The sequence below is a fragment of the Chiloscyllium punctatum genome, chromosome 25 (assembly GCF_047496795.1).
Source record: "Chiloscyllium punctatum isolate Juve2018m chromosome 25, sChiPun1.3, whole genome shotgun sequence".
NCBI classification, from domain to species: Eukaryota; Metazoa; Chordata; class Chondrichthyes; order Orectolobiformes; family Hemiscylliidae; genus Chiloscyllium; species Chiloscyllium punctatum.
In genome coordinates this window covers 12,008,854-12,031,382 of record NC_092763.1, presented here as the reverse complement: position 1 = coordinate 12,031,382, position 22,529 = coordinate 12,008,854, and positions in this window count along the sequence as shown.

The following is a 22,529-nucleotide window of genomic DNA, read 5'->3' as shown; positions in this document are numbered from 1 at the left end:
ACACATGAACAATTACAGATTGCTTGTATTCTCCTGCAGGGAAGGGAGTGCAGGGTAGTTTCTCTCAATCAAAGATACTCAGTGACTCTTTGAGAGGAAATCCAACCTTGAGAAGGGAAAGTCTGGCTGAGCAGGACTCCCTTGTCCTTGCTGCTGACATGACAAAACCCTGCCTCTCCCATGATTCCCACTTGGCCAAACCTCTCCTGCTATGACTTATCTCTGGCCTGGGTTGCTCTGCAATCTTGTGTGTTTTTATGGGTGATGTTCTGGCAGGAACCACTGCCTTCTCGATGGTGCCCCTGCCGCAGCATTTGGCAGGCAGGACATCCTACTCTTGATCTTATCAACATCCCATGCAGCTGCTTGATAACTTGTAACATCAGCAGCTTTTGCAGGAGATGTCAGTGCATGTTCTTACACCATCTCAGCCCAGAGGCTAAGACTCCATTGCAACCATGAAGAGGCAGACGGTCAGAGACATCAGATGAAGAAGACACACATCCGAATGAGTATATCTGACACAGATGGCTAATTTCAACCTTTTTTGCTCCTTTGTACATAGATACACCGAATTATACAAATAAGCTGTGATCTCATTGTTAAACCATCTTTGTTGTATTGTTGGGCTCCTGATACGCTGGGCCAATCAGCCTCCTGTAATATTTCATTGGTGTGCACAACTAGAAGCTATTTGTCCCTTTTGTTGCATCGTTGACTACTTCTCTGCACCATATCCCCATGGAGAAGTGGATGGGGATGCCGTTATGAGCATGTCTCTGTGAAATCTTCCTCGATGGGGGGACAAGTTAGGCAGCTAACCTGACATTCCTTGATCTACCTTTATCCAAATTCTGTACCCCACCCCGGTCTTTGAAGCTACTCCATGCGACTAGGAAAATTTCAGCCAAATCTCCCTCAACCTGGACTTCTCAGGAGGACCCCTGAACAAAAAGGAGCCAAACTTCTTTTGGCTGACTGCATGCTGCACTACCTCAGCATTGTGAGGGGCAGCCTTTGCTACCAGCTTTACAATGAGCAGTTGAGGAGCCAAATTAAAAAAAAAGGAGAAAGAAGAATAGAAAGACAGGAGGCAATTCAGATAAATCCATTCTGCCTCGACTGAAATCTGATTCACTTGGTCCACCTGATTCTCAAGAGTCATGATCCAGAAATCCCTCCCCCCTCATTAGGCCAGAAACAAACTGATCAAGAAGATTTTACTAAATACATGTTGGACTATCATCCCATGCCTTGGTTTTCATAATACTGCTTCCCAAGCCATATTACAATAATTGATGTATCACATTCCTAGTACAGGTACAAGGTCCTTTATCCAAACATCCAAAAGCCTAAAAGCTCCGAAATGTTTCTCATTAACAAGGTTGTTTGCGAGACAACAGTTAACCCAAGTCGAAATCCACTCAATGCGTGTCACACAGAGGCGACATGGAGGGAAGGTGTGGGTGGGGAGGGTGTGGGGGGGGGAGGCATTTGCATGGCCAAGCGCCGACAGGCCTGCAGTTTCTCTGTGAACACCCCCAGTGTCGACACCCACTCGATGCGTGTCACTCAGATGCGACGTGGGGGGCGTGGCCAAGCACGTTCTTACTTAGAAGTCTGCTTCTTTGGTAAGATTTTTAAAAATGTCACCATTAAACTGTCATTTATTCTGAAAACTGAAAAATTCCGAATTCCGAAAAATAGCTGGTCCCGAGCATTTCAGATAAAGAATCATCTGCCTTTACCCTGCAGTTTATGCATTTTTCTGTAATCTCCCTGTGATTTTGCTCCTCTATAACTTTCTTACTAGTTAATGGGCTGTAAACTACACCCAGTTGTGCAATGATTTGTGTTGTGACTTGAACCAAAAAGACTCTCTCCTTGACTCCTCCAAGACATCCTCTCTCTCCTAATATTCTAAGATTCTCTGTAAACATTACTGCCACATCTAATCCTTTTATTAATTCCATATCTTACCTATCAAACGTTCTCACATCCTACCTGTTGGCCTTCATCACCATAACAGTCTGCACCCTCTGCCTTTGTTGCTTGTGTTTGGAAAGCCTCCTGACACTACATGGATAAAGGACATCCCTCCTAATGTCCACATGGCTTACCAAAGTGCAATACTTGGAGCGGTCTTTCTCCCATTGGGTGGCTTTCTTCACTGCTTCTCATCTCAGATTCACTTTGTCTACAGCTCTGAGCACCTGCTCCAGCTGCAATTTCTGCTTTAAATGGGGAGAGTAAGGTCTGATGTTTGGTCTCCTGCTGATTTGTGCAGTTAATGAACAATGCAGTTAGTGTTGGCTGCACGCAGCAAACAGGGAAATGAGCAGGGAGCACAAAGTTGGCTTGCTGTTTGCTCTACACTGATGGGCACATTTTTGAGGTCTATCCAATTTAACCTCTGCTCTGCCGAATGTGCAAAAATAATAGTTAGGTGACTTGAATGTTTAATTTTTGTTCTTAAATAAGGCATGTATGGTGTGAGTTTTCTTCTAACCCCACATTGTTTCATACAATTTCTACCCGCTTGTTTTAATTTATTCATTCTGCCTTGTGACTTACAAATTATGTGAGGTTTGGGTACAAATTGACATTGCCTAAATACACACTGTTTTGGGAAGGACATCCTGTGTCATACTTCCAGTCCACTCGCATACCACCAACCCCAAAATCCCACTATCACCCTTGAGAAATTCCACAACCTTCGCTTCTTCTATCCTTCAAGGGCAGCGCAGTGACTCAGGAGTTCACATTGGCACTTCACAGCACCAGGGACCCAGGTTCAATTCCAGCTTCGGGCAACTGCCCGCATGGAGTTTGCACATTCTCCCAAGGGTTTCTTCCGAGTGCTCTGATTTCCTCCCAACGTCTAAAGAAGTGCAGGTTAGGTGGATTGGCCATGCTAAATTGCCCATCATGTCCAGCGATGTACAGGCTAGGTGGATTAACATTAGGAAATGCAGGGTGTGGGGATAGGGTAGGAGTGTGGGTCTGGGTGGGATGCATTTTGGGGGGTCAGTGTGGAGAAGATATGACACAGAGAACTGATAAAGGAAGAGTTGACATCGTCTATATAGACTTCAGTAAGGCATTCAACAAGGTTCTGCACATTAGACTGGTTAACAAGCTTAGATCACATGGATGACAGGGAGAACTAACCAGTTAGATACAAAATTTCCTAGAAGGTAGAAAACAGAGGGTGGTAGTGGAAGGATTTTTTTGGACTGGAGGCCTGTGACCGGTGGTGTGCCACAAGGATCAGTGCTGGGCCCACTGCTTTTTGTCATCTATATGAATCATTTGGATGTGAATATAGGAGGTAAGGTTTATAAATTTGCAGATGATACCAAAGTTGGTGGAATAGTGGACAATGAAAAAGGTTACCTCAGAGTACAAAGGGACCTTGATCAGATGGTCTCTGATGGGCAGACAGAGTTTACTTTAGATAAAAGTGAGGTGCTGCATTTTGGAAAGGCAAATCAGGTCAGGACATATACACTAAATAGATGCAAGTTTGCTCGCTGAGCTGGAAGTTTTGTTTTCAGACGTTTCAACACCATACTAAGTAATGTCATCAGTGAGCCTCCAGTGAAGCACTGGTGAAATGGCCCACTTTTTATTTATGTGTTTAGGTTTCCTTGGGTTGGTGATATCATTTCCTGATCCTGACATCATCATAAGAAATGACATCACTAACCCAAGGAAACCTAACAACATGAGTAAAAAGCGGGCCATACCACCAGTACTTCACTGGAGGGTCACTGATGATGCTTCCTAGCATAGTGATGAAACATCTGAAAATGAGACTTCCAGCTCAGTGAGCAAACTTACATCCAGAACCTCAAGCTGAGCTACAAATCTTCTCAAAACTCATTGTACACTTAATGGTCCGGTCCTGGAGAGTATTGATGAACAAAGAAACCTTGGAATGCATGTTTATTGTTCCTTGAAAGTAGAATCGCAGGTAAATAGGATGGTGAAGAAAGTACTTGGTACACTTTGGTCTGTGCATTGAGTATGGGAGTTAGGAGGTCATATTGCAGCTATACAGAACATTGGTTAGGTCACTTTTGGAATATTTCATTCAATTTTGGTCTCCTTCCTGGAGGAAGGATGTTGTGTAACTTGAAAGGGTTCAGAAAAGATTTACAAAAATGCTGCAAGGTTGGAGGGTTTGAGCTCTGGAGAGAGGCTGAATAGGTTGGGATTATTTTCTCTGGCATCAGAGGCTGAGGGGTAACCTTATAGAGGTTTATAAAATCATGAGGGGAATGGATAGGGTGAATAGTCAAGGTCTTTCTCCCCAGGCTAGGGGGATACAAAAACTAGAGGGAATAGGTCTAAGTTGAGTGGGGAAAGATTTAAAAGGGATCTAAGATGTAACTTTTTCACACAGAGGGTGGTTCATGTATAGAATGAAATGCCAGATGAAGTGGTAGGGCTGGTACAATCACAACATTTAAAAGGCATTTTGATGGGTTTATGGATAGAAAGAGTTTGGAGGGATACAGGGCAAATGCTGACAAATGGGATAAGCATAATTTAGGATATCTGGTTGACATGGATGAGTTGGACTGAAGGATCTGTTTCTGTGCTGTACATCTCTATGACTCTGTGACTGTATAATTCGATGGGCCAAATGGCTTGCTCCCACACTGTAAGAATTCTTTGATTCATTGACAATGAATATTTCCCACAATGACATGTTTTTGTGGCACAGAAGCCCCTTTCTTGATGGCAGTTTAAATCTGGTAACAAGTCAATGGGATTTCCCAGCATCCAGCAGTAGTGATATCAGCAAGTAGAATATGACCCTATGCTTGAAACGTCAACTCTCCTGCTCCTTGGATGCTGCCAGACAGGCTGTGCTTTTCCAGCACCACACTCTTTAACAGTAATTCATTGAGCGTAAGAGGTATAGTTAGTAAGTTTGCAGGTGACACCAGAATTGGAGGCGTAGTAGACAGTGAAGAAGGTAATCTCAGATTACAATGGGACCTTGATCAGATGGGCCAATGGACTGAGAAGTGGCAGATGGAGTTTAATTTCGATAAATGTGAGGTGCTATATTTTTGGAAAGCAAATCTTAGCCGGACTTATCATTAAGTGTATAAGGTCCTAGGGAGTGTTGCTGAACAAAGAGACCTTGGAGTGCAGAGTCATAGCTCCTTGAAAGTGGAGTTGCAGGTGGATAGGATAGTGAAGAAGGCGTTTAGTATACTTTCCTTTATTGGTCAGAGTATTGAGAACAGGAGTTGGGAGGTTATGTTGTGGGTGTACAGGACATTGGTTAGGTCACTGTTGCAATATTGTGTGCAATTCTGGTCTCCTTCCTATCGGAAAGATGTTGTGAAACTTGAAAGGGTTCAGAAAAGATTTGCAAGGATGTTGCCGGGTTGGAGGATCTGAGCTATATAGAGAGGTTGAATAGGCTAGGGCTGATTTCCCTGGAGCATTAGGGGCTGAGGGGTGACCATATAGAGGTTTATAAAATCATGAATGGCATGGATAGGATAAATAGACAAAGTCTTTTCCCTGGGTCTGGGAGTCCAGAACTGGAAGGCATAGGTTTAGGATGAGAGGGGAAAGATATAAAAGAGATCTAAGGGGCAACTTTTTCACACAGAGGGTAGTATGTGTATGGAATGAGCTGCCAGTTCCACTGAATGAGTGGTGGAAACTAGTACAATTGCAACATTTAAAAGCACCTAGATGGATATATGAACAGGAAGTGTTTGGAGGGATATGGGCCAGGTGCTGGCAGGCGAGACTAGATTGGGTTGGGATATCTGGTCGACATGGACGGGTTGGACCAAAGGGTCTGTTTCCATGCTGTACATCTGTATAACTATGACAATAAACCAGGAAGAAGGAAACATTGATTATCCTCCACTTTTCATTTAAACTTTCAGATAGCAAAATACATGATTATGGTTGGATTGAGTTAGAAGCTAAGGGGAAGATTTAAAAAGCCTTGAAATAAATTAGCCTAGAACTCTGTGGGAAGCAGGGGATGTGATTGCTGGGCCCCTTACTGAGATATTTCTATCATCGATAGTCACAGGTGAGGTGATGGAAGACTGGAGGTTGGCTGACATGGTGCCACCATTTAAAAAAGGTGGTAAGGAAAAGCCAAGGAACTATGGTCGGTGAGCCTCATATTGGTTGCAGGCAAGTCATTGGAGGGAGTCCTGAGGGACAGAATTTACATGCTTTTGGAAAGGCAAGGACTGATTAGGGATAGTCAACATGGCTGTCTGCATGGGAAATCGTGTCTCACAAGCTGAGTTTTTTTGAAGTAGTAACAAAGAAGATTGATGAGGGTATAGTGGTAGATGTGATCTATATGGACTTCAATAAGGTATTCAACAAGGTTCTTCATGGGAGAATGGTTAGCAAGGTTAGATCTCATGGAATACAGGAAGAACTAACCATTTGGATGCAGAACTGGCTCAAAGGTAGAAGACCGAGGGTGGTGGTGGAGGCCTGTGACCAGTAGAGTGCCACAAGGATCGGTGCTGGGTCCACTGCTTTTCATCATTATATAAATGATTTGGATGGGAACATAGGAGGTATAGTTTGTAAGTTTGTAGATGACACCAAAATCGGAGGTGTGGTGGACAGCGAAGAAGTTTACCTCAAAGTACAATGGGATCAAGATCAGATGGGGACAATGGGCTGTGGAGTGTCAGATGGACCTTAGAGTGCAGGTTCATAGTTCCTTGAAAATGGAATCACAGGTAGATAGGATAGTGAAGAAGGTTTTTGGTATGCTTTGCTTTATTGATCAGAGCATTGAGTACAGGAGTTGGGAGGTCATGTTGTGACTGCAGGACATTGGTTAGGTCACTTTTAGAATATTGTGTGCAATTCTGGTCTCCTTGCTATAGGAAGGATGTTGTGAAACATGAATGGTTTCAGAAAAGAGTTACAAGGATGTTGCCAGGGTTGGAGGATTTGAGCTACAGGGAGAGGCTGAATAGGCGGGAGCTGTTTTCCCTGGAGTGTCAGAGGTTTAGGGGTGACCTTATAGAGGTTTATGAAATCGTGAGGGGCATGAAATCATGAGGGCAAATAGACAAGGTCTTTGTCTGAGGTAGGGTAGTCCAGACTAGCGGGCATAGGTTTAGGGTGAGAGGGGAAAAAATTTAAAAGGGATCTGACTGGCAACTTTTTCACACAGAACATGTATGAAATGATCTGCCAGAGGAAATGGTGGAGGCTGGTACAATTGCAATATTTAAAAGGCATTTGGATGGGTATATGAAAAGGAAGGGTTTAGAGGGATATGGGCCAAGTGCTGGCAAATGGGACTAGATTAGGTTAAGATATCTGGTCAGCATGGACGAGTTGTGCTGAAGGGTCTGTTTCTGTGCTGTACATCTCTATGACTGAAATATCTTAAATATGTGGTTCTCATCATGTGGGATAAATGTAATATTCTACAAAGACAAAATTATTTTTTAGGGCCACTGAGGCTATTTAACAATATTTAAAGCTTTGTATACTTTTAAAAACCAGTTGAACCTTATTCAACAAGTTATAACTTTGTAAGTTGGCAATAACAGCTCAAAAGTGGAGGTTTTCACAGATTAATTAATCACTTGTAGTTAAATTCCATGGGAACCTCAACACCGAGGGATAATTGAATCTCAAACAGCAACTTCTGGGAATTCCTGATGTTTCTGTTGGTGGAGTGATTATGGCAAGTGCTGATGATTTTGTCATTAATAACACCACAAATTGCAAGCCACCTTTTTGCCATATAACTATTACACTTGCATCTATTTGAATACGATAATTGAAAATAATGCACCAATATGAAGTGGTTAAAAGAAGATTCATTACACGTGTCACAGTCTGGGGTGATCCAATCATTCGATTTCTCCACACTAGTGAAAATGAAATTTATCAGAGATTTCAGATTATGAAGGTTTTATCAGCCTCCCTTTAAAGACTTTACAGAACAGTGACTATAAATCAATAATTTTACACTTCTACCTTCTTTTTATCTTAATTTTAATTTTTGCCTGTGGTTCAAAGTTAACACATTTCAAAGCAAATCACATCAGTTTCAGTGCGAAACACCAAATTTTGTTCGGATGCCATAAGCATAATTTTTTTTGTCACTGGCAGAAATTCAAAATCGAATAATTTATAACTACAAATCATCCATAGTGTTGCTCCATGGAACACATTTATCTGACAGCTTATTCTAATTGATTTTTAACTTAGCTCAAGGGCAAGTGAAAAACTGTTTTTGGCTAACATTTCACTGTTTAAAGATCCAGATAATGAAAACTGACATCCCAGGCTCCAACCGGAGTAAAGCATTTTCAGAATGAATGGATAATCTTGTGTGTACATCTGCAAAATTCAACAAAGAGCAACATACTTCAGGGTTTGAAAACTTTATTGCATATTCATTGCTTATTTTATTAATATGATTTCACTTCAATCGTGATCCATTCATTGGACTTTCTGATTATAACCTGTGTCTCACAATAAGGAAGTCAATTGATCAGACAGGAATCCAGGCAATGTTTTGCATTCTGAAGAGATCATTCTTTAAATTAAATTCAGAAATTCAAATGTTTATTCTTCATTTATTGAATGTTTGCAAAACTGTTACTATTCATGCATAAAGTTCTGATATTACTAGACAACATAAAAGACAATACACTTCATTACTCCATGATGCTCTACAATAATTTAGCAGTGCTCCTTTAACAGCATCTTCCAAACCTGGACCATCCAGCACCGAGAAGGATAAGAGTAATGAATGCATGAGACATTCCCTTCTATTTCAACCACCCTGATGTGGACTTTATTACTCTTTCTTCACTGTCATTTAGTCAACATTATAGAACACCATTCTTAACAACACCATTGATGTATGTATGCCACGTGAACTGTAAGAATACAGCTCAAACCACCAGGTTTTCAATGGCAATGAGAAGTGGACAATAGATGCTGAACTAACCCTTATTCTGTGAAAGAATAAAATTCTGAAATTCTAACTCATTCTGATAAAATATAAAAGCTTTTGGAAATTAAAATTTTCTGGACAATGGCATAAAAGTCTGCTTAGGATTTCACCTAAAAATCATTAGTGACAATAGTATTGGAAGAAGATCCACTGCATTAGCGTGACATTTCTTTTGGCAAATTTAAATGAGGTGTTCACTCACTTATTTGATAACAGCTAATGTCTGTGTTAAACTGAGTTGTGTCACAGAAAAAAAATAATTGTTCATTCAGCATACGGTCATTAGTAATTTTCAGGCTTTGCATGAATTTGAAATGGGTTTGATCAGATTGATAAGAATGGACTAATTTACCTTTGCTTGTCACCGCAGGAAAGATGTAAGAAAACCATTCTTGTTCAAACACTTAATGTGCTTAGAAAAGAGCTCCAATACTTGTGATTAGTGTTAGAAATTGAGATATTTTCAGAGGATTAAAAGACTACAAGCTGTCAGATCCATGCTAATGGCAACTCAACGGGTTCCTAGTTAACAAGTTAACTTGAGAAGTGTTTCTCACCATAATTCATAACAATCTTGACAAGGACAATTTCATAAAAATGCTAAAAGATTTCTGGTTAAAAGTAGTGGACCTACATCACAATGACAGTAATGGTGAGTTTAACTGCTTAATAACCATTACTATGGACAACATCAGACACAAACTTCTAGAGTATAGACTTGAGCAATTAAATATGGAAAATCAGAACTTGTTGTCAAACCTCGGACAGATTTGCCTTTGAAATACATGCAAAGATTAGTTAACCAGTAAACATAGTAAAGAGAGTTAGGGCTGGTTCAGTTAGATGTAAGCTTGGGCTGATAAGTGGTAAGTAACACACAGGTGCCAGGCAATGACTATCTCAAACAATAACCTACATACCTGCCATCACACTGTCACTGGAAATCATATCACACAACTCCATCAAAATGCATGCTGTGCTTAGTGATGGTTGCAACTACAGTTCCTGCTTGTGCATGTGAGCAATCGCCACATCAAGGACAATTGCAGAGGTGCCTCTTGGACTTGTGTAAGGGTAGTAAGCTGCCTGGTGATATGATTCTTACGGTTCATCTCATTCATGTTTGTGTGGGCTACCCAAGACAAATAAAAGCAGTGTCCTCTCACAGCCTAATCCATCTATTGCACAAAATAAACCTCTTGATATTTATTGCGTAAGATAGGAGCTCATGGGTATTGGGGATAATGTGTTAGCACACTTTGAGGATAAATTAACACACAGAAGACATACAGTTATGATTACACAGTTTTTTTCCAAGTTGAACAATGGAACTGGTTGTATGGCACAAAGATATATCCACTTAATATCCACATTAGTGACTCAGAGGGGAGCAAAGTGCAATGTATACAAGCTTGATGATTATAAAAGGAGGGCATATTGTAACAAGTGAATAAGGAATCTACAAGAATTTGTAGAATTGAAGTGAGTGAGCAAACACCTGGCCAATGGAGTTTCATGATAAAAAGTGTGAGGTCATGCATCTAGCATACTGTGCGGAAGTTGCTCCCTATATTAAAAAAATACTGACATTGGACCCTATTCTAAAGAAATTCACTCAGTGTAGTCCTAGATTAAAGGGGTCTGTTGAGCAAGAACTAAGCAAGTTTCGCCTTTAATCGTTAAAATTTAGAAAAATGAAGAAATTATTTCTCTTATTTGGAGTGGATTTGACAGGGTAGAGTTTGAGAAATTGTTTTCACTAGTGGGGAATCTTGTACGGGGGAATGCAATTACAGAAGAAGGGAGTAAGGTTGAAATGCAAAGAAGTTTCTCCTTCTAGATGATCGTACGTGTCTGGAATTCTCTATACCAGAGGCTCTAGATCACTGAAAATCTTTAATGAGGAGGTAAACCGATTTTGAAAATGTCAGGAGTTGAGGGTTATGCTAAGCAAGCATGAAAGCAAAGTTGTGGCCTGGACGGATCAGTCATGATACTTATGAAAGATAGGCCAGGCTTGAGGGGATAAATAGCCTATTCATGTGCATCATTCGTATAGTCTTATGTTTTTATCTATGACTGGCTTTGCAAAAGAGGAATTGGCCAAATGGTTGTGAGAGCTGTTGCATTCACTTCGAAATGAGTTACTCCCCCAGACAATGGAAGATTCCTTCACAATGGCTAAGACCATACAAGACCTCCACACTAAGAGCAACAGCATGCCCATGTTCTCTTTCCAAATTGTCAGCTGATTTTTCAGCAGACTTAAAGAAACTGTTTATCTCTGCATTATGTCACTATTATATCATAGCAAATTAGTTGTGTTGCCTGTGTCTGAATCTGTGTTCTTCAAACTGAGCAACTTAGTAACTTGTCCACTTCAATTTCAATGGCACCATATCCATCTAAATAGATAGTATTACCATAGAATCCCCTGTAGGGTCAGCTCTTGGTGCCCTAGATGTCGACAGCACAGAAAATGGCTCTTTGGCTCATCGAGTTTAAGTTGATCAAAAAACAACTGTCTAAAAATTCCAGCACAGCACAAGGATATTGCCAGGGTTGGAGGGTTTGAGTTACAGGGAGAGATTGAATGGGCTGAGGCTATTTTCCCTGAAACATTGGAGGCTCAAGGGAGACCTTTTAAAGTTTTATAAAATCATGAGGGGCATGGACAGGGTGAATAGTCAAGGTTTTTTTTTTCAGGGCTAGGAAATCCAAAACTGTTTCAAACAGAGAGTGGTTCATATAAGGAACAAGCTGCTAGGGGAGGTGTTGGACGCTGGTACAATTATAACATTTAAAAGGTATCTGGATGGGTATCTGAATAGGAAGGGTTGAAGGGAATCTGGGCCAAATGAGACTTGATCAGTTTAGGATATCTGGTCAGTATGGACAAGATGGACTGAAGAATCTGTTTCCATGCTGTAGACCTCTATGACATTTGGCCAGTAACTTTGAATGTCCTTGCATTGCAGGTACACATCTAAATACTTTTGAATTGTTATGAGGGTTTCTGCTTCTACCATTAACAGGCATTGAGATTCAGATTCCCAGCACATTCTGGGTGAAAAAGAAATTCCTCATATTTTCCCTAAACCTTATTATCCTTACCTTAAATCTAAGCCACGGTCTTTGCTCCCTTCGTTAATGGGAAATGTTTTTTCCCATCTACTATGTCAACGCCCCTCAAGTTTTTGCATCTCAATCACATTCCTCCTTGGATTCCTGTACTTGAATGAAAACAACCCCAATCTATCCGATCCTTGTTCCTAACATCTTTGTTGGTTATTATTAGATGCCCCATCTTTGAGGAAAAGGTCACTAACCTTCTCCCCTTACATATTTCTGATATACAGATGATATATTTCCAAAATACAATCCAAAATCGCACCAATGAATTCATTTATATAACTTCATAATCTCTATCCTGCACTTAGACTTTCCATTTAAATGGAGCAATTAAATGAGCTGCTCTTCCTCAACTATTTTTGAGCAGTCTGAAAATGGGTTCTTAACAATGTTCACTAGTCAACACATATGATGGGCTTCCTGCACTTCCATGTGTTACAAGATCACCTTGTAAGCTTGACACTAAGTTCAAGAATATCAAAACAGTCCTGCATGATATTGGATACACTGATCTGATCATCAGCCTTGTATATTGTAGAAACTCATGAATCAACTACCTTTGGACCTTTGCAATGCTTAGACTATCTCACATTACCCTGAAAAGAGGTGTCACAACAATATGAATAACGAGGAAGCTAGCTGTCTCATTCTTCTCTATTCACAAAATCTTTAAGGGGTTTTCTCCTCCAAAAAAAATTTTACCTACCACACAATTGAGTAATGTGATAAATGAGTTCCCAGTGTTACTGCTATACCAAGTAAGTAAGCCTTGTGTCCCAATGACTGGCAGACCATATCAAACAACATATCACGCTGACAATTTGCTGTCGGCAGAATGCTGTTCACGCTCAACCAATTCATGCTTGCAAGCTTCAGTAAAGTATATCCACCATTAGATGTGATTCTGCTTTCGGAAGTTATTGCTTAAATAATTCATAATATATAAGAGTTACACCAGAAACTGATTTCAGATCATCAACTGGCCTGCAGTGTGATTTATTTGCATGTGCTAGAAGCTACATGCATACATGTGCAGGATCTTATTTTACATAGATAAAAGTCACAGCTTCATCACCACCATCCTCTCAAGCGAAATTAGGGATAAGCAATAAAGGGTGAACCTGTAACATCTATATCCCATGAACAAACTTTAAAAAGTATTTTTTTAATTGCACGTTGAATCCTCTTTCCTATGTGGTCATAGCAGTTTAATTTTATAAGCATGAAGTATCATTCTTTCAGAGACTAAGTAGCGAGAGACATTTTAACGTTTTCTGTCTCTCCCTTGAGCCCATATTCTTTACCAATCTTGATTTTGCTTTCTAGTCATGAATTACATGTTGTGAAATTTATACTTCCTTGTGAAGACTCTGAGGTTGAATTTTAACAGAACATACCTGTGCACAGTTAGGATGCTGAGAGAAAGTGAAGACTGCAGATACTGAAGGTCAGAGTCAAAAAGTGTGACGCTGGAAAAGTACAGCAGGTCAGGCAGTATCCAAGGAGCAGGAGAGCTGACATTTTGGGCATAAACCCTTCATCAGGAATATGGGGTGGGAGAAGGCAGCTGAGAAATAAATATGGAGGTGGGAGTGGATGGGGAGGTAGCTGGGAAGACGATACGTGCAAGCAGGTGGGAGGTGATTGTGATAAGTTGGAGGGTAGGGTGGACCGGATAGGCAAGAAGGAAGATGGACGGGTAGGACAGTTTAAGAGGGCAGTGCCAAGTTGGAGGGTTGGATCAGGGATAAGATGAGAGGAGGGGAGATTTGGAAAGTGAAGTCAATGTTGATGCTGTGTGGTTGGAGGGTCCCAAGGCGGACGATGGGGCATTCTCCCTCCAGTTGTTTGGTGGCTAGGATTTGGTGGTGGAGATGGCTCACACATCTCCCCCCTCATCTCTGTGCAAGGCACCAAAGGATCTTTTCACATCCAGCAGAGATTATCCTGCACATCCAAACACCTCATCTACTTTGTCTGTTGCGCTAGATGTAGTGTCCTCTATATCGGGGAGACAGGACGCCAAATTATGGAACATTTCAGAGAACACCTCAGGGACATACGCACTTAACAACCCTATCACTTTGTGACTGACCACTTCAATTCCCCCCAAGGACATACAAGTCCTGGGCCTCCTAGGTATAAGTGTTGTGTACAGGGCACCCGAGTCAAAAGTGTGGTGTTGGAAAAGCACAGCAGGTCAGGGAGCATCTGAGGAGCAGGAGAATTGATGTTTCAAGCATAAGCTCTTCATCAGGAATGACTTCATCAGAAGTATTGTGTACAGGGCACCCATAGAATAAAATACCTGATGACAATAAATTTCCATTCAAATTTTGGGAAATGTCTGTGGGCATTTGTCAGAATAATGATCAGCACTACCAGTCTCCGCATAATCTAGGCCAATATGTTTACACAACAAAGTCCATAACTATGTGAAGGAATGTAGCAAGATCAAGTAACTTAGTTCAAACAGAACCCACATGCACGCCTTATGTTGATTAATTTAGTATTATTGTGAAAGTAATTGACTTGTTAAATCTTTCTCCTTTCATATATTGTTTTGTTGACTCAGTGAAAGAAATTTAACAAGCTTGCATAACAAAGCCAATATTCCACAATTCACCACATTATGTATTTCAAAAACACTGTAGGTGCTCAAGGTTTTATGATGTAGATAGAAGCATTTCATCAAATAGAATCATAGAATTCTTAGTGTGGAAGTAGGCCATTTGGCCCTTTGAGTCTACACCAACCCTAAGAAGAGCCTCTCACCTAGACCCACTCCCCCTCACCCCCCCCACCTCCCCCACCCACACCCCCACCCCCAAACCCTATCCCTGTAACCCTGCATTTTCCATGGCTAACCCACTTAGTCTGCACATCCACTTAGCCTGCTGCAACGGGCAATTTAGGATGGCCAATCCACCTAACCTGCACATTTTTGGGCTGCGGGAGAAAACAGGAGCACCCTAATGAAACCCATGCAGACACAGGAAGAATGCGCAAATTCCACATAGGCAGTTCCCCAAGAGTGGAATCAAATTCAGATCCCCGGTGGAGTAAGGACATTTGCTTACTAAAAGCAGAGATATTGAAAACAGAGCAAAAGCAATATTGTGGAAAAGCTTCATCACCATTTTAATTCTTCATTTCCCCTCCCCCTCCCCCCCACCCCCCCCCCCCCCCCCCCCCCCCACACACACACACACACACACACACACACACACACACAGAATCTTGAAGAGGCTTTTCTTCCAAATGAAATAATTCACTCCTGGTTGGCTAAGAGCTGGTGTAAATATGACCAAACTGGCAAAGTGATGCAGGCATCTGTTTCCAACACATTTGCATAATAATTTGTAGCTCCCAAATAAAGATTTGAACATGCATATGAAAATTGGGGATCGGCAATTAAAGGGATGTGGCAGAATAAGGAAGGAAATAAATGAAAATTATTGAAGAAACTCAATTCAAATGTAGGACACATCGGGTAGGTGCTCAATGTTCACTGCTAGGAAAACTTAAACCAACTAAAATGAACATGGACATTCTCTATAATGTGTGCTTGCTCTGCAAGGACAAAATATATCTGGTGTTAAGTTGAAGATATACTTCAATTAATCATCAATAATAATGAATATGTTTTTGACTTATTGCCCTGCTTGTGTCCATTCTCAGTATAAAGAAACCAGTGTTTGATATCTAATTAGAAATAAATGCTATGAGGAAGTCTAACAAATTTATTGAGTTGCTTTTCATGACTGAATTAAGTGCATACCATCATCTTCTGAATCTACATTACTTGTCCTTGTGATGCACTGTGGGTGGAAGCTATCTCCTGACTGAATATGGATTTTTTAATAACAAATTGCGGATAGATCACAGTGCCACTTATTGTAGCGTTGGGATGACAAATCACTGAGTTATTTGTAGTCTAATGGGGCAACAATAGAAAGTGTTTCTAGTCTGAACAGTAATGCCAGGTTTCTGATTAACTAGAACAATAGAAATAGGAATAAGAGTGAACCATCCATTTACTTGAGCCTGCTTATTATTCAATACGATAATGGCTGATCATCTCAATCAACTCCTTGCCTTACCCCCATGTCACTTAATTTCCTGAATGTCTATCTATCAACCGAAACCGGAATATATTCCAAGAACGATTATTCACAGTCTTCATGGGTTGCGAACTCCAAAGATTCACACCCTTCATGTAAAGAAATTTCTCTTTGTCTCAGTCCAAATGATGGCACTTTATCATAATACTGTGCTTGTGTGCAGTAGATTCCCCAAGCAAACGAAACAACTTTCCAGTGCTACCTTGTCAAGGTCCTTTAGGGTCTCACATGTTTCAATTATATCAGCCCCAATCTATCTAAACTCCAGAGAATGTTGACCCAATTTATTCAGCCTGTCTTTAAGCCAACCCTCTCATCCCCAACCTGTGAACTTTTGCTATACTGCCTTTAAAGTAAGTATATTTTTCCATGGATTTGAAAGTGAAAACTTCACTTTATGCTTTTGGTGTTGTCTTACCAGTGGCCTCTATGTTTACAATAAGACTTTTTTTTTACTCCAGTTGCGTTGCAATGAAAGTCAATATGCCATTTGACTTCCTTATCACTCACTAAACCAGCTTGCAAACTTTCTGTGTCCCTTTACGGAATCATGGAAGTCTTTTCTGGTGCAGAAGGAGGCCATTCAGCCAATTGTGTCTGCACTAGCTCTTCAAATGAGGCTTACTTCTGTCAATCTTCTGCTTTACCTATTCCTTCATACATTATTTTTTATCCAAATAACTATCCAAAACTCTTGAATATCTCTTAACTGATCCTGCCTCCACACACTTCCAGGCTAACCACTCACTGATGAAAATGTTTTTTTCATAAGATTTTTGTTTTTTTTTGTAAACCATTTTAACTCAGTGCCTTCTCATTCTGGTTCCTTTTCCAAGAAGGGGCAGTTTCTCTGTCTGTCCCAGCTTGGCACGTTTTTGAAGACCTCTGTCAAACTGCCTTTTGCCTCTTCCTTTCCAGGGAGAACAATCCCAACTTCTTCAATGCATCATCATAACTGAAGTTTCCCATGCCTGGAAGTAAGCACTTCTTTCAATTTGTACTCATCCTTCCTATAATGTGTCACTGAGAACTGTACACAGTACTCCAGCTAGTTCTAACAAGTGCTAATACATCACCTTTATGCTTTTATACTCTATGCCCCTATTAGTAAAACTAAGTATAGTATTTTACTGACTGCTCTCTGCTTTTCCTGACACCTTCAATAATTTGTGTACATATATACCCAGGTTCTCTGGTTCTACATGTGCTTTAGAATTGTAACCCCCTATTTCATATTCTCTTTCGATGTACTTCCCCTCCCCCCCAAAATGTATCATCTCACAGTTCTCTTCATTTAAACTTGTCTGCCACTTATCCATCCACTCCACCAATCTATCGCTTTATCTTTGGCGTTCAATCCTGATTTTCACATAGTGTAGAATTCTTCCAAGTTTTATGTTTTATGTCATTGACAAACTTTGGACTTTGCACTCAAAGATCTATTTTAAATCAGGGTCCCAATACTGACCTCTGGGAAACCTTCGTCCTGCACAAAAAGTATCCATTCACCATTACTCTCTATTGTCTACAACTTAGCCAATATTCACCTTGATACTGACACTTTTATTCTATAACCTATAAATTTTCTTGACAAGTTTGTTGTGTGGCATTATATCAAATATTATGTCAAAGTCCACATACACCACCTCAACAGCATTACCTTCATTGACCCTTTTAGTTACCTCTTAAAAAAACTTCAGTTATTTAGTTAAACATTATTTCTTCATTAGAAATCCACACTAACACTTCCTAATCAACCTACATTATTCCATGTGACTACTATTTTAACCTAATGAATTATCTCTCGAATCTTCCCAATCACTGAAGTTCAACCAACTGATTTAAAATTTGCTGGGCTTATATTTACAACTTTTCCTGAACAAACCTGTAATGTTTGTAATTTTCCAGTCTTCTGGCACCTCCTCCAAGTCAATGGAAGGCTGAAAGATTCTACAATTCCCACTCTCACTTCCTTCAAAATCCTGAGATGCATCTCATCTGCTCTCAGTGCCTTGTCAACTTTAAGAACCAACAATCTATTCAATGTTAGTTTCTTATCAATTTAGAATCCTTCTAGTGATTGAGCTTGCTGTTCTACCATGATGACCCGAATAGTATCTCCCTCTTTGGTAAAGACAGATGCAAAGTATTCATGCATGCCTGTGCCTCCCTGTATAAATCCTTAATCAGCCTTAATCTTATTATATCCTTTAGGACACCACATTATGTTGAATACCAGTTATTTTTTCATAATTCCTCTTTGCCACTATATGCACCATGCCACCAAGGAGACTCTATACCATACCAGAGTAGTGTTGATGGCCAAAGAAATGATAGCTATTGTTCCCTAAACTGATGAATCCCCAATTATTATCGCTCTTCCGTTCTTCTTCTTCTTCATCCTCTTGTATACAGCCGTGCTGCTTATGGTGTCACAACTGTGATGCTTATGGTGTCACTGCACTCCCCTGAGGAACCAATGCCCTCATCAGCTTCCAATATGGAAGAAACAATTTGTGAGCCATACATAATCAACCTGCCTGTTTCTCTTGGACCATGACCGCCTCTCTGAATATACTATCCACGTAACTGCTCTGTGTGTGTGTGTGTGTGTGTGTACGCGCACACGCACGCCATGGTGTCTCCAGCTGGTGTTCAAGCTCATGACAAAGGAAGAGAGAGCTGGAGTGTCCCTTTACTCAGACTCTGTGCTTTCTTTTAATCACCTCACAGATCAACTGCAATGGGGGGCACAAAGGCACAGGTCAATACAACAAAATTCTTACGGTGATGCTACAGCGAGGAATCCAGTGCAGATGACAGCAGAGATGGCTGCTTCGACAGGCACAAAGAGAACAGCCATTTGCTGCTACACAGGCTCCAGAAGGAGTACCAGGATGAGATCCATCACAGAAACTAATAGGAAGCAGAGAGTAAATGCAAATGGGTCTTTTTTCTTTTTGATGAGGTGAAATGAATAGTGTGCCACAGGGACTAGTCTAAGACTTCGACTGTTTGCAAACAACATTCCCACTAATAATTTCTTCCGCGTATATCTAAGGTCTGAGTGAGGCCGTGTGTCCTGGAAGTGGAAGCCAATATGTTGACAAATGATCAATATTTGTGGAATTTCTCAGCTGTTGTGCACCTCAGAGGGAATATGTATTACAACTTATACAAATGACTTGGATGAAGGGATAGAAAGTATGTTTGCTCAGTTTACTGATTATGCAGAGTTAGGTAGAAAGGTAAGTTGAGAAGCGAATATAAGGAGGCTACAAAAAACTATTGATAGGTTAACTTGAGTGAGAAAATTGAAATTGTCCATTTTGGCAGGAATAATAAAAAAGAACCAAATTATCTAAATTGCGAGCATTTGGTATCCTGGCACATGAATTACAAACGGATAGCATGTAGGAACAAAAGTAAATTTGAAAGCAAATAGAATTAATAATACTTTGTTGCAAGAGAAATTGAATACAAATGTAGGGATGCTATGTTTCAGTTTTTCAGATACCTGGTGAGATTGCGCCTCAAGTAATGTGTAAAGTATTGGTCACCTTATTTAAGGAAGGAAGTCAATGTAATGCAAGCAGTCAGAAAAGGGTTACCAGACTATACCTAGAATAGATGGGTTGTTGCAAGCATTACATGGTTTCAGTTAAAAGTGGTTGAATAAGATATAAATAGAAAAGAGCAGAATGAAGATTAGCAGATGTACTCTAAACAGGATAAAGCATGAGGAAACAAGTTAGAAAGGCAAAGGTGCGGTCTCCTTCTGGGTGAAGGACAGGAGAATTGGAAGTAGTATAGAAATAAGTTGAGTCATTTTTATTCAGTAATGGGAAATGGGTGTTGCTAGGCAGGATAACGTTTATTGTCCAGTCCTAATTATCCAGTGGGCAGTTAAGAGTCAATCATATTGTTGTTGATCTGAAGTCACATGTTGGCCAAACCAGGTAAGGATAGCAGTTTCCTTCCCTAAAGGACATTAGTGAACTGTCACCATATATGTCTTTGAGACAAATTTGTTTGTCTTAGTTCTGTTGAAGAGGGATGTTATAAACCTGGTGATGAGGTGTCTGCTCCATAGAAAACAGAGTAACTAACTTAGGGCTTTTAAAAAAAAAATTGGATAAAACCATGCATGGGTACAGTTAGGCTCACATAGACAGAGTTTTAGTTGTTTTGCTTTTAGTTGTTGAAGTTGGGGTTTTGGAGTTGAAGCTGCTGGATGCAACTCCCTTTTCTGCAAAATTCATTCTTTTAGTTTTTCCTTTCTCCTGGCCATGAGCAATTCTGTTTGCTGAATTTGCCTTTGCCAAGGGCGTATTAATAAAATGCTGCTAAATTGGAACAGTTGATGAGTAGTAATTAGAATGTGTATTAATTTGTTGGATATTTCAATAGTTAAAATTATACCAATTATATTTTAATTTGTGCTTTAACAGTGGTGAAAAAAAAAAATTTCTTGAAAGCCTAGTGGATTCACCAATCAAGTCACATCTGTAATGCATTGCCTTATACTTGCCGTTAAATAAGATAAAAGTTAGGGTGTAGGCTAATCCTTGGTATGTTTTGTGGGAATGTGGCCTTGTCCATAATAGAATCATTTTTTTTTCAATCAGATATGGTTTCATGGTCTTTGTTAGAGGCTTAATAATACATTTGTTTTATCGAAATCAAATTTCACCATCAGCCAAAGTGGGATTTGAACCAAGGTCCCCGGAACATTGATTAATAATCCAGTGATACTAAACCATTAGGGCTTTAATGAGATGCAAGTGCAAGGAAACAAGGTTGTCGCCACTCGATGTCAAGATTCTAAAGTTGCCACTTAAGCCTGGAGGGGTAAATAATGAAAATTATTGTCAAAGTTGGGTGTAAGGTCTTGCATTCTCTCCGGATTTTCCCACCTTTTTTGTCATTGGCCATGCCACATCTGGGATGGAAAAGTTCCACTTTGTGTCACATTAAGAATTAATTAACTGCATAAGATCACCAATCAACCATATTTTCTTACCACCAATACACACTCACGTATATAAGTCTCTTCAGATAAGATTTTAGTTTTCCCTGAAGCCTTACCATTTCAAGGAAATATGTATGGTGGATGCTGGGATACTGACTAAATTATGGAGGAAACAGATAGACATGCAACGAGTAATGGGTTACAGGGTTCTGGGGAGCAGGTAGGAATGTATCATTGAGGTTGAGGCATAAATCTGCAGTAATTGCATTAAATGGCAGAGCAAGCTCGAAGGCTGAACTACCTACCTATGTTCTTATGTTCCTATAGCAAGAGTGAAAGAAAGTTAGTATAGGATCACTGATCTCACAGTTTAAGAAAAATCTAGTTAGTGTAAAGTGATTGTTAGCAAAACTAATCAATATGAGGATACATTCTTCTGGTTAAAACAATTTATCCTATTCTTGTGAAGATCATTGATAAGAATATATTATTTAGTAAAACCATCAGCGTGATTTTCCTAAACACAACATTGCAGAATGAAATATGTTTTCCAAGACTAATCATGATGGTGGTGGAAAGTTTTTTTTTCTCTTCAAAAATGAATTGCCTATAGACAATTCAAGCAAGGGGTGTTTGTGACTTGGTTTAATTTGTTAAGGTGACTTTGAAATAAAATGGAATCTATATGTAGCCTCAGCATCATTGTGAATCACAAGGAGGGTTGATGATGACCTTCTCCCGTGTCTCTATAATTGAATTATTGTTAATAGTTATTAAAATATGCTAATGATTAGAATGCTGTTGTGTTTCTGTCTGATTTATTCCCGTTATGGGGAACTAACAAGTCTACTGTACATTAGTTCCCTACAGTGACACAACCAAGATCTGTAACAATGTAGAGTAGGGTTCAAACCTCCAATGTCATCCCTTAGCAACTTGTGCAGGTTTTGAAACCCAGAGGAGCTGGTTTATCTCTGTAAAACAGAGCCTTTTATTGTTCACATATAGCCCTCTCCTTCACCATGTGATATAAACTGTGTTTGCCAACTTCAAAGAGAGTGCTGTCACACACAAGAACATCGGTAGGACATGCTCTTCCCTTGGCACATTGAGATCCTGTCCCTGAATGCTGACAGTCTAGAGCCTATTATACACGCTCGGCATGTAACTTCTATCTTAATCTACAGATGCTAACCCATGCATGGAACAGTCTCCCTAAGGAATTGCCTGTGTTGTGTACTGTGGTGTACCTGATGCTATTCATTCACTCATTAAACAGCCCTACACAGCATATCTACTG